General features: G+C 46.3%; 1 long non-coding RNA gene across 1 annotated transcript in view; it reads right to left on the bottom strand.

The window, feature by feature from the left end:
* Positions 1-4893: 4893 nt before the first annotated feature.
* LOC139591217 (uncharacterized) overlaps positions 4894-9924 on the bottom strand; it is a 75557-nt gene continuing 70526 nt past the window's right edge. Inside the window, exons 2-3 of the long non-coding RNA XR_011679580.1 lie at positions 6044-6231; positions 4894-4982 (exon numbers count right to left, since the gene is read on the bottom strand). This is a non-coding gene — a long non-coding RNA (uncharacterized lncRNA). The remainder of the gene's footprint in view (positions 4983-6043; positions 6232-9924) is intronic.

Consider the following 9924-nt stretch of genomic DNA (forward strand, 5'->3'; position numbering starts at 1 on the left):
AGTGTAGGAAATTAAACTTTGTTCCCCGGGAGCTTGTTCTGCCCTGTCTCTCTGCTGTTCCCAAAAGGGCAAGTTCAAAAAAGTAGAAAAAGCAGCACAGTGAGCTCAGCTGCATTTCTCTGCTCTAGATGCTGCCCCAGAGTACTCAGGGAGAGCTAACTCCCCAGGGCAGTCTGCCTGACCCAGAGTATCCACAGCACTCCCATCTCCAAGCTGCTCCTGGCACTCCTAATGGAGGAGGACTGGGAAAACTGGTGTCACAGACCAGGCTTCCTCATCCATTCCTTCATCCCTGTCCTCAGAAGGGAGTTTTCCTTTCTCCAGGAGGAGCTGGCTGTGCAGGTCACATTAAGGCACTCAGGCAGGGAGCAGAGAGGGGATGCCCTGGCTCTCCCAGGGGGTCTCTAGGCATGCAGCAGGCTGAGATTAACCCAAATGACCCCGTGTTCCCAGGAGATGTGAGTCACAGTGAGTCAGCTCCCATGAGACCGCCCTTTCCACTCTCAGCTGCATAAGAACCACTCTATTATTGATGGCAAGCTTAATGAGGGGGCGGGAGCAGCCATGGAAAACAATCACACTCCTCAGAGGGGCACAGCAGCCTTCAGTGCTCACACTCACTCGTCTTCCTCTCTGCCCCCAGAGAGACATGGTGTGTGTCCCAAGGAGATTTCTGAGCAGGGCTGCTCCTCGTGAAAGCTGCTCCTCCAAGGGGAAATGTTTCAGGATGCAGGATGACCAGCTTTCCCCTCTTCCACCAGCAAACTAACTGGGACAGGACCTGCCACCTCTGACAGGACCTGTCACCTCTAACCCACCATCATCCTTTTTCCAGCCTGCACCAAGTTTGTGATTTCTCCTAGAGAAAGAGGGGAAAATCACCTAGGCCAGGCTCCAAAGAAGCACACCATTGACCCTGCTGTGGCTCAGGGGAAGTGATGAACCCACAGGAATTGATTAGGCTGCTCAGGAGCACAGCAGGCTTGATCTTAGATCCACATGCAGCACAGATATTTTTGGGGAGAGGAGGGGGCAGCCTGGTCTGGGTTTTTTAAGGTTGTATTTCTGCCTGGTTTAGCAAATATTAGTCTATTTGTGTCGATGGCAATCCAGCTGCCCCGGTTTGGCCTCTCTCACCTGGAAGCAAAAGTCAGCTAGCTCAGTGTCTATGAGATTGTGGAGTAAATTTGAAAAGATAGAGAAATTGCTGTTTATGACCCTGCTTGGGTTTTCCAGGCGGGCCAGCAGGTTTTCCTTGTGGCGGCTGCCGTGGCACACTGCAGAGCCTTTTCCTTCAGAAGCACAGCAGTTTAAATTTGAGTTAGACTTACAGCACCTGCCAAGTTCAACATGCCTCTGAGACAAACACAGCTCTGTCCGCGAGAGGCACCCGACTGCTGGGGCTGTGCAAAGGCCAGCTCAGCTATGGAAAACATCAGGGAGAGGACTTGGCTGCCCCAAAGTGCAACTGTAATGTAGACATAAACTTTTCAAGGAAGGGTTGCTGGAAGGGCAGAGAGAAATGTGAAATACAGGCCCAGCTATTTTATTTTTATTTTTATTATTATTATTAGTCAAGAGTTCATTCACAGTTCCCCTAAGCTGCACACAGACCTTGCTCTGTGTGCTGGCTGTCCCTGTGCCAGGACTGCTCTGCCCTTTCCAGAACTCACACCACATGTCCTAGAGCTGGACCCCATCTCACTCTGTCCCTGTCCCCACCAAGCTGCATCCCCAGCAAGAAGGGACAGAGAAAAACTGGGACCCATAGGCTCTCCAGGATCTCTGAGCTGCCTCTCCTGGGTGCCACTGGAGAAAAATTGAAGCATCCTGGGCAACATCCTGATCCAGGAGTTTGGGGGACGATCCTTCAAAAGTTGGTCTGAGCAGCATTGATTCCTTCCTTGATGTTTCAGGGAAAGAGTCAGAGCACCCCAACCTCCTGTCCAGAACCAGCATCCTGGTGGAGAGCATCAGAAGATACGGGACCTGCAGCAGTGCATGGAGAAGAGCAGCTTGCTGCCCCAACCCATTCCTACTCCTGTTTCTCTCATGGGAATGACAAAGGTTTGCCTTCTTTATCTTTAGATCCTGCAGTAGCCCACACGGGAGAGCCAAGCTCCCATCCTCCACACAAGGCTAGGATCTGTGGTTAAAGCAACCTGGCCATTTATAAACCCATTCTGCCAGCCTCATTATCTGTCCCAATTAGCTGGCAGCTCCCACCAGGGAAGGTGTCCATTAGCAAAAGAGAGCCATTCCTCTCCAGGCAGAAAACATTTAAAAGAGGCCCTTCACAGCCACACAGTGTGGGGATCCCCAAAATCTGATATCAGAAGAAAGAGCAGAAACCATGGGTGATGGCCTACAGGTCTTTTTGTGAGTCCTTTACATTTTAGTCCTCTGGAAGCAGCAGCACAAGGGCCTGATTAACCAAAATGAATATAAAAGCTCCTTGTGCCACAGTAAAAGATGAAGCTGAAAGGAGGACTTTTTCCAGACTGGTGCATGAATTAGCCCTACAGCCTGGAGAGAGGGATGGAGTGAAAAGGGTTCTGCTGCCAATGCTAAATCTGTTGCAAGGAGCAGTTTTAGGAACACAGTGGCAGCTTTGACCCCTTATTCTCACTCCCAGGACTGTGTTAACAAGCTCAGCCCTAAATCCTTCAACATTCTCTGTGTGAGCAGATCACCACTCCCAGGCAAAACCCATTTGATCTCAGTGGCCCTCCTGGGGTTGGTCAGGGAACAGGTCATGGTCAGAAGAGACAGAGAGGCTGGGAAGGGAAAGGAAGGGGAAATGGGTGTGGAAACCTTTGGGCAAAGTGCAGTTGAGGCCATGCCCATTCAGGTGCCATAAGTGCACCAGGGACTTAATGAAATGCAGAAGTGATGGAGTTGAACTGCTGGGCAAGTGCCTTTGGACAAAATGGCCTGGCTTTTGAAAACTCTGACTCAAAGAAACTGGGATTCTCCTTGAAAATGCATCCACGTCTAGAAAAGTTTCCTAAGGTCCTTACCTGGATCTGGTCTTGACTGACTTGTCTTTCTTGCTCTCCTCTGCATTGTTTTGCCAGGAAAGACACCAGAGCAGCTTCACAGTTTGAACACTGCTCTGCCCAGGTCCAAGCAGGAGCATGGTAGATCTGTGTCTTGCATCCCAGCTGAGTGCCCCAGCTGTTCAATATTTTTCTGCATTTCTTGCCTCCTTCTTTTTCTTTCCCTGCCATCCAGCACCCAAGAAATCCATCTGATTTTCCTTATTTTCTCTGTCCCTGGAATTCATTCTCAGTCCAGTAGATCCAGCTGAATTGTTCACTGAAATCATTATCATTAATCCAGCCTATTTGCTGAGCCAGCCCTGATGGGCAAATATATTTTTCATTCCTAAGTATTTGCCAAAATAACCTGGGTGAGCCATTTAGCCTGGGGCCATTCACAGTAGCTATTTGTGTTCCTTTCCATTAAAACTCATCTCTTCCATAATGGCCAGTACAAGCCCTGTGTAGTGTCAAAACCCCACCTGGCTGCTGTTTTGAGCACCTTGATGCTGGGCACAAGCCCCTAAACCATTTCTGCTTTAGCAGCCTTTCTGTGCTGCCAGAATGGCACAACAAAACTTGGCAGAGTGCAGCACTGGAGGCAGGGCTGTAGCTCCCCAAATTAATGCCTTTTCTCTTGATAAATATTACTTTTTTTTTTTATTCATTCTCCCCAGTCATAACTTTTCCTGGCCATGGACACCAGAGTTACGTGGATTTTCTGTTTGCTTCTTCAAAAGTGCACATGCATATGGGTGGAGAAATTGTACAGAATGCCAAAGATTATATTTTTGCAAGTGTTGTAGTAGTTCTATGGTTACGGTCACAGAGAGCAGAGGAAATGCAGACGTTCAGCAAAGTGGCCACAGCAGCTGGAACTGAGCCTCTGTGCATGAGAGTGGGGTGTATTTAACACAGGCAGCCACAGGCTCAGGGATCTCTTTCAAAATATAACCCAAGCACAGTGTTGAAGCCTAATCTGTTGGGAGAGTAATTTCTGGGGAGGGCTGTTAAAAACTACACATTGTTCTGTTTGCTTATTTCCATTTCCCAAACCCTGGTAAGAATGTGCAGTGTCCTCAGATGCACAGAACCCTTTAGTCACTCTGTAGATCATTGGTATTTGCTAACAATGCAATATGTGTTTAATATAAATTAAGCTGTTAGCTATGCGTGCATATTGCAATTTGAAGGATTCACCCCCTGTCACATATGGGTCTGTTAGTAATTTATTTGTTGTAAACCCTGACAAGTTAAAATGCTCTCAGCTACTCAGTCAAGTTTTTATCAAAAATACTGACACTTAACCCAGAAGATTGTAAGCTAAGCCCAGCCCAGGCCCCACAAACATAAATAAAATTCAACTTCTGAGATGTGTAGTGTTTAAAAGGAGCCCTGGATTAGCCAGACAACACTAACTTCATTCCTTCAGACTCCACAATCATGAGGATCCAAGTCTGTGTCTGTTCTTACAAGCAGTATGACAGAGGAGAAAAACTGCTTGAAACCTCTTTCAAATTTATGCCCAAGAAGCCAAAGCTGATTACACCAGATATACATTTGGCCCATAAACTGCTGAAAAGCAAATAAGAAGTTATTTTCTTAGCTTACAAGACAGAGGATGTAGCCTTGGACAGAGCCATGGTCAGCACTAAAGCCATACCTCCCCTGCATCTCCTCTGCTATCTTTTCCCTTCTGCTGTCTGCCACAGTCATCTTTGGATCATGCAGCCTGTCTCTGACCATCTTCTTCCACCATCTTTTGATTAAAAAATGATCATCAGCCTCCCATGTAGCATTGGTGGCAGGATGCAGGCAGGCAGGTCCTCTGGAGCTGCCAACCTACCTGCAGCTCACACTGATTTATTTTCTATCCATACCTTGACAGTGTTCCTGTGCCTGGCCAGAGAGGACTCTGCTTTCCCTGTGCCTCTGTCAGGGCTGTAAAGCAAACAATAAAAATACTGTGTGTCAAGACATCAGATTTAGGGTGTTCTGCCTGTAAATTTTTTAGCCTCTAGTAATGAGTTTTTGCAAACAGGCGATAAAATGTGTTTGCACCCTCCGTTTTAGGTAAAAACGATGCACAATAAGCACACCTGAGGAGAAAAAAGATATTGTTCCACAGCTTGATATATTCATTGTTTTACACCTACACACTGCATTAAATGTGTTGCCATCAATCAGCTGGGAAATGCTTTAGGTGTGAAGAGTGCCATGTTTTAGAGAACCAAAGGATGTGCTGCAGAGCCTTTCATCATGAGGATGAGGACACTGCTCTGGGAAATGGTTGTTTCTAAAGATAAAGCCCCATGGATCAAAATTCAACCCAAGAAAAAACAGTAAAATTATACTGATGCTATGAAACGGCCCTGGAGCAGCTCCCAGAAACACCATTAACAAAGGAATTGCACAAAGCCTCCACTTGCTGCTCTGCATGCTGTTCCTCACCTTGCTCTCCCTCTACCCCCACATGGGCAGGAGCCCAGCTGACACAAGCAGTGATTCTGTCCAGCTCGAAAGACAAATTTGCATCATGAGGAGTCTCATAAGTAAAGGGAGAACTCTACCACAAGGCCTATATTTTTTGGATGAATGAGCCAGTCTTGAAATTTGTAGTTGTTAAAGTTTGATGGCTAGGGCTCATATTTGCATGAAAATTGTACCAGCTTTGTGCACCAGATCTCCAGGCAATTTTACTTAAAACTTGGATGTTAATACAAGCTAGGAATACATCTATGAGGAGAATCAAATCCTGTTCAACCTGACCTTGGATGTTTCCAGGGGTAGGGCATTCACCACTTCTCTGGGCAATCTTTCCATTGTTTTACCGCCCTTATTGTAATAAACTCTTCTTTATATCTGGTCTGAATCTACCTTCCTTTAGATTAAAACCATTACCCCTTGTTCTATTGCTGCTGGCCCAAGTGAAAAAGTTTATCCCCATCTTTCTTATCAGAAAGCACCCCCTCAGGTACTGGAGGGCTGCTATAAGGTCTCACCAGGTCCTTCTCTTGTCCAGACTGAGCAATCCCTACTCTGTCAGCCCATCCTCACAGGAGATGTGCTCCAGCCCTCGGATCATTCCCGTGGCTGTCTTCTGGATTCATTCCAACAGGTCCAAGTCTTTCCTGTCCTGAGGAGTCCAGCACTCCTTCCACCCTGGTTACACTATGCTGAGCAGGTATTGCTAGAAGAAAACAAAAAATTAATATGATATGGCCTTCTCTAGGTATGGCTCTGATGTAAATCTGAATCAAGGAGAGCTTGTGGAGCCTGATAGTCTGAATCCAGAAACACAAAGCAAAGCAGTCAGCTTTGGATGGACACAGGGCAGGCAGAGAAGACAGCCAGCACAGATTTCCTGCCACTGTTGTACATTGACTCCTACTTAAAACACATGATTTTTAAGTAAGAGATCTCAGGAATACATGGGAATCATGCAACCTCAGCCCCAGGTTGCCAGCCCCATTTCTGCCTCTGTCCTGGATTGCCAAGCAAATTGTATTCTATTTGCCATCTGTATGGCAGTTGTCTTCTGTTAAGAAGGCAGTTTTCCTCATCTCTTCCACAACCACTCCTCCCTCTGGGGAGACATCTGCTGATAACAGGCTATTGAATGTCACTGCATGGCTGATAAGAACTATAGCATCCCACTGTGAGATGCTCTGTCCAGAGGGAGGAGCCAAGCATTCCTACCTGGATATAATCTTGAGCTTCTGGAACACCAGCACAGCCTCTCCACTGGATTTCCCAGAGGAACAGCAGCTGCCTCTTCCACTGGATCGTCAGAGGAAAACTGCACCCTTCTACAGGATCCCTGCTCCAAAAGAACCACACCTGACACTCCAGGAGCACTGCAGCCACAATTCCAACTGGACTGTTACCAACGCCCTGACCAACAGGGTGTCAGGTCATGTTCTCACTCTGTCAGTGCTGTTTTGATTTACTGTATTGTTAATTTTATCTTTTTATTTTCTTCCCTATTAAAGAACTGTTATTTCCTGCTCCCATATTTTTTGCCTGAGAGCCCCTTAATTTACAATTTATAACAATTTGGGGGGTGGGGTGCAGTTTACATTTTCCATTTCAGGGGAGGCTCCTGCCTTCCTTAGCAGACACCTGTCTTTCCAAACCAAGACAGCTTCTGACCACTGCAGTGTGAGGAACCTCCTCACTGCCTGCCCCATGGGCACATGGATGCTTCCAGATGTACAGAGTGGGGCTAGGGATGAGGAGCGCCATGGGAAGGGGCCAGCATCTTCTGGGAGGAACAGATGGTCTCAGCCTTCCCACGGCAGCTGCAGTTGCACCTGTTCAGAAATTGCTGCAAAGTGCCAATTTTCATTATGCAGAGCACTGAAAACTTGTCTGTTGGAAACCACATTTCATCATAAGCTACACAAACTTGATCTTGAATGGCAACTGGGTGATTAAATGAAACTCTATTAGCCTGGGTCTATTTTTGTATCACATTTTAACCACCTTCTCATTTTTACACCTGAGCAATTTTCATGCAGACCATCTCCCTGCTGCAAACACATGGGAAGCTGAGCCCAGCAGACTAACACAGGGGAAAGTTACAAGATTTAAAGAGGATTTGTGCCTGTCCCTCTCTCTCTGCAGAAATCCTGCCTGGGGACCAAGCCCAGCTTTGTTTGAGGGTAGGGTCAGATGACTGCACTGTCAGAAATTGCCATGCTTTCTTGCTGAAATACGGTATCAGTGCACACTGGTCACCTTGGAAAAAAAATTACTTGAAAGAGGTTATTCTCACAGGAACAAAACTCACCTTGCTGCCTGCTCTCTCTGCTCACTTCCAGGCAGTGATCTGCAACCAACTGCAGGAACAGGAGGGGCCGGTGAAGGAAGGGAATTGAATGCTTAAACACTTGGCTGCATACTATGAAATGTTTTACATGTAAAATAGGTTAAGGAATATCACAAGGAGGAGTGAATATGGAACAGCAGGTTCATGATTACTGATATTGGTCTAACATGCATTCCTGATAAAGTCAAAACACACAGGAAAACAGCATCTTAAGGAAAAAGAAAAGCTCAGATCAGATTTTTGGGTATTTTAAGGACTTCTAAGCCTTGTAAAGAATTATGATTAGCCTGAATGACAGCATTCAAAGCACCAGGAGAGCTCAGTGAAGCAAATCACACTGAACTAAAATTAGCAGCAGCATCTAAAATTCAGCCATCTACTTGGCATACACACACAATGCTTCCCTGGCCCCAGACCCATCACATCACTCAGCCTTCCCAGTGCCATCAGCTCCTTGCTTTCAAAAGCACTGCTGAGTGAATTGTTGATGTTCACATGCAGCCTGCACCTGTCTGGAGGCAGAGAGCCCAATTGTTAGACACAGGTTGGATTTTTTTTTCCTTAATGTTTCCTCCAAGGTTTATTTGCTGATTGTTTTCCAGGCAGCTAGAATTCAACATGTAAAAGTGGGGACTGTCTGTCAGTGAAAGGATGGGAAAAAATGGAGATAATGGATGAGATCATATGTCTAGAAATAAGCTGGAGTCTCACATGGCTTGAAAAGGACATGGACCATGTCCTGAGAAGAGCAAGGAGGGGTTTACTGTGGTTCACAGGCTATGGGGCAGTAAGACAAGAGTTAAGGTCTGCTTCTAGGGGGTCTTGGCAGACAGAATCAGTGTGGAAATAAAGGTTTGTTGCTATCCCCTAGATCCTGTGTGTTGCATTCATCTGTGCATAGCACACACCGGACTCACCCTACACATCTTTTCAGCTGTAGGCTCACTATTTCCATTTGATGCCTGCAGTCCCACATGCGCACAGGTCAAGCTCTGAGCCATGCTTAGGCACTCACTGCCCTTGCCCAGAGCCACATTCTTGCACCTAGGATCTGGAGGAACTGGTGTGATTGTGCTACAGACTCATTTGCCTGTAGTAATCCCAAAGCCAGCTTTTGGAAGTTGGAAACTTTGAGCCCAATCCATGGATTAGCTAAGAGTCAGCAGTGTAGATGGAAAGTATTCAGGTGAAGGGATCCAATGCTTGTCACCTTGCAGAGTGCTTAGTTTTGAGGACCAACTCCTCCTTGGGATCATGAAAAGGATGACACAGGGCATTAGGACAGAGTGGCAATCTTCCTTCCTGTGCAGCATTCATTTCCATCTATACAAAACCCCTCAGAAACTGATGGATTCAATGATCTTGGAGGTCTTTCCTACCTAAATGATTCTGCAAATCTATGATTCTATGAAATACTGGGAAATGCTGAATGTGCTTGGGGCTTTTTTTCTGAAGAAACAGTAGGGTGGGAAATATCTCCCATGGCTCATATCACAAAATCTTCATATGCATAACCAAAGACCAAGAGAGTTTCAGGTGCAATACAAGCCCCATGTCCCTTAATTACACTGATGTAAATAAGGGACATGTAGAAGCATCCCCATTTACCTTTTGCAAGGGCTTTTCACTTGTTTCCATGAGCATTTCACATCAGGTAAAACACTGGACTGGAGAGGACACCAGACTTCCCTAATACAGTAATTTCCATGCTACTATTTTTTCTGACAGCCTTGATCTTCTGATGTCTCACGGTGAAGTTTCTTCTCACCCATATCCCCTTTCTGCACAGATATGTGCTACCTGCATCCTAGTGATAAGGCATATTCACAGGCTTCCCTGGATACAGCCTTTAAACAGGAACTACAATCAAAAGGATGCATTTGGGTGCTAATGGAGCCTGCTGTGGACCACCTGGTGGAAAAAGACAGAATTTACGAACAAGGAGCAGTGGAAGCTGCGAGATGAGAGAGGGTGAGGAAAGGAGGAGGTCCAGATGCTGGTCTGGCTTGGGACAACAGCCACCCATGTGCTTTGTTTATTTCATCTCTCTGT

This window comes from Agelaius tricolor, unplaced genomic scaffold (assembly GCF_023055355.1).
Source record: "Agelaius tricolor isolate 1412-34295 unplaced genomic scaffold, bAgeTri1.0.p SCAF_6, whole genome shotgun sequence".
NCBI classification, from domain to species: domain Eukaryota; kingdom Metazoa; phylum Chordata; class Aves; order Passeriformes; family Icteridae; genus Agelaius; species Agelaius tricolor.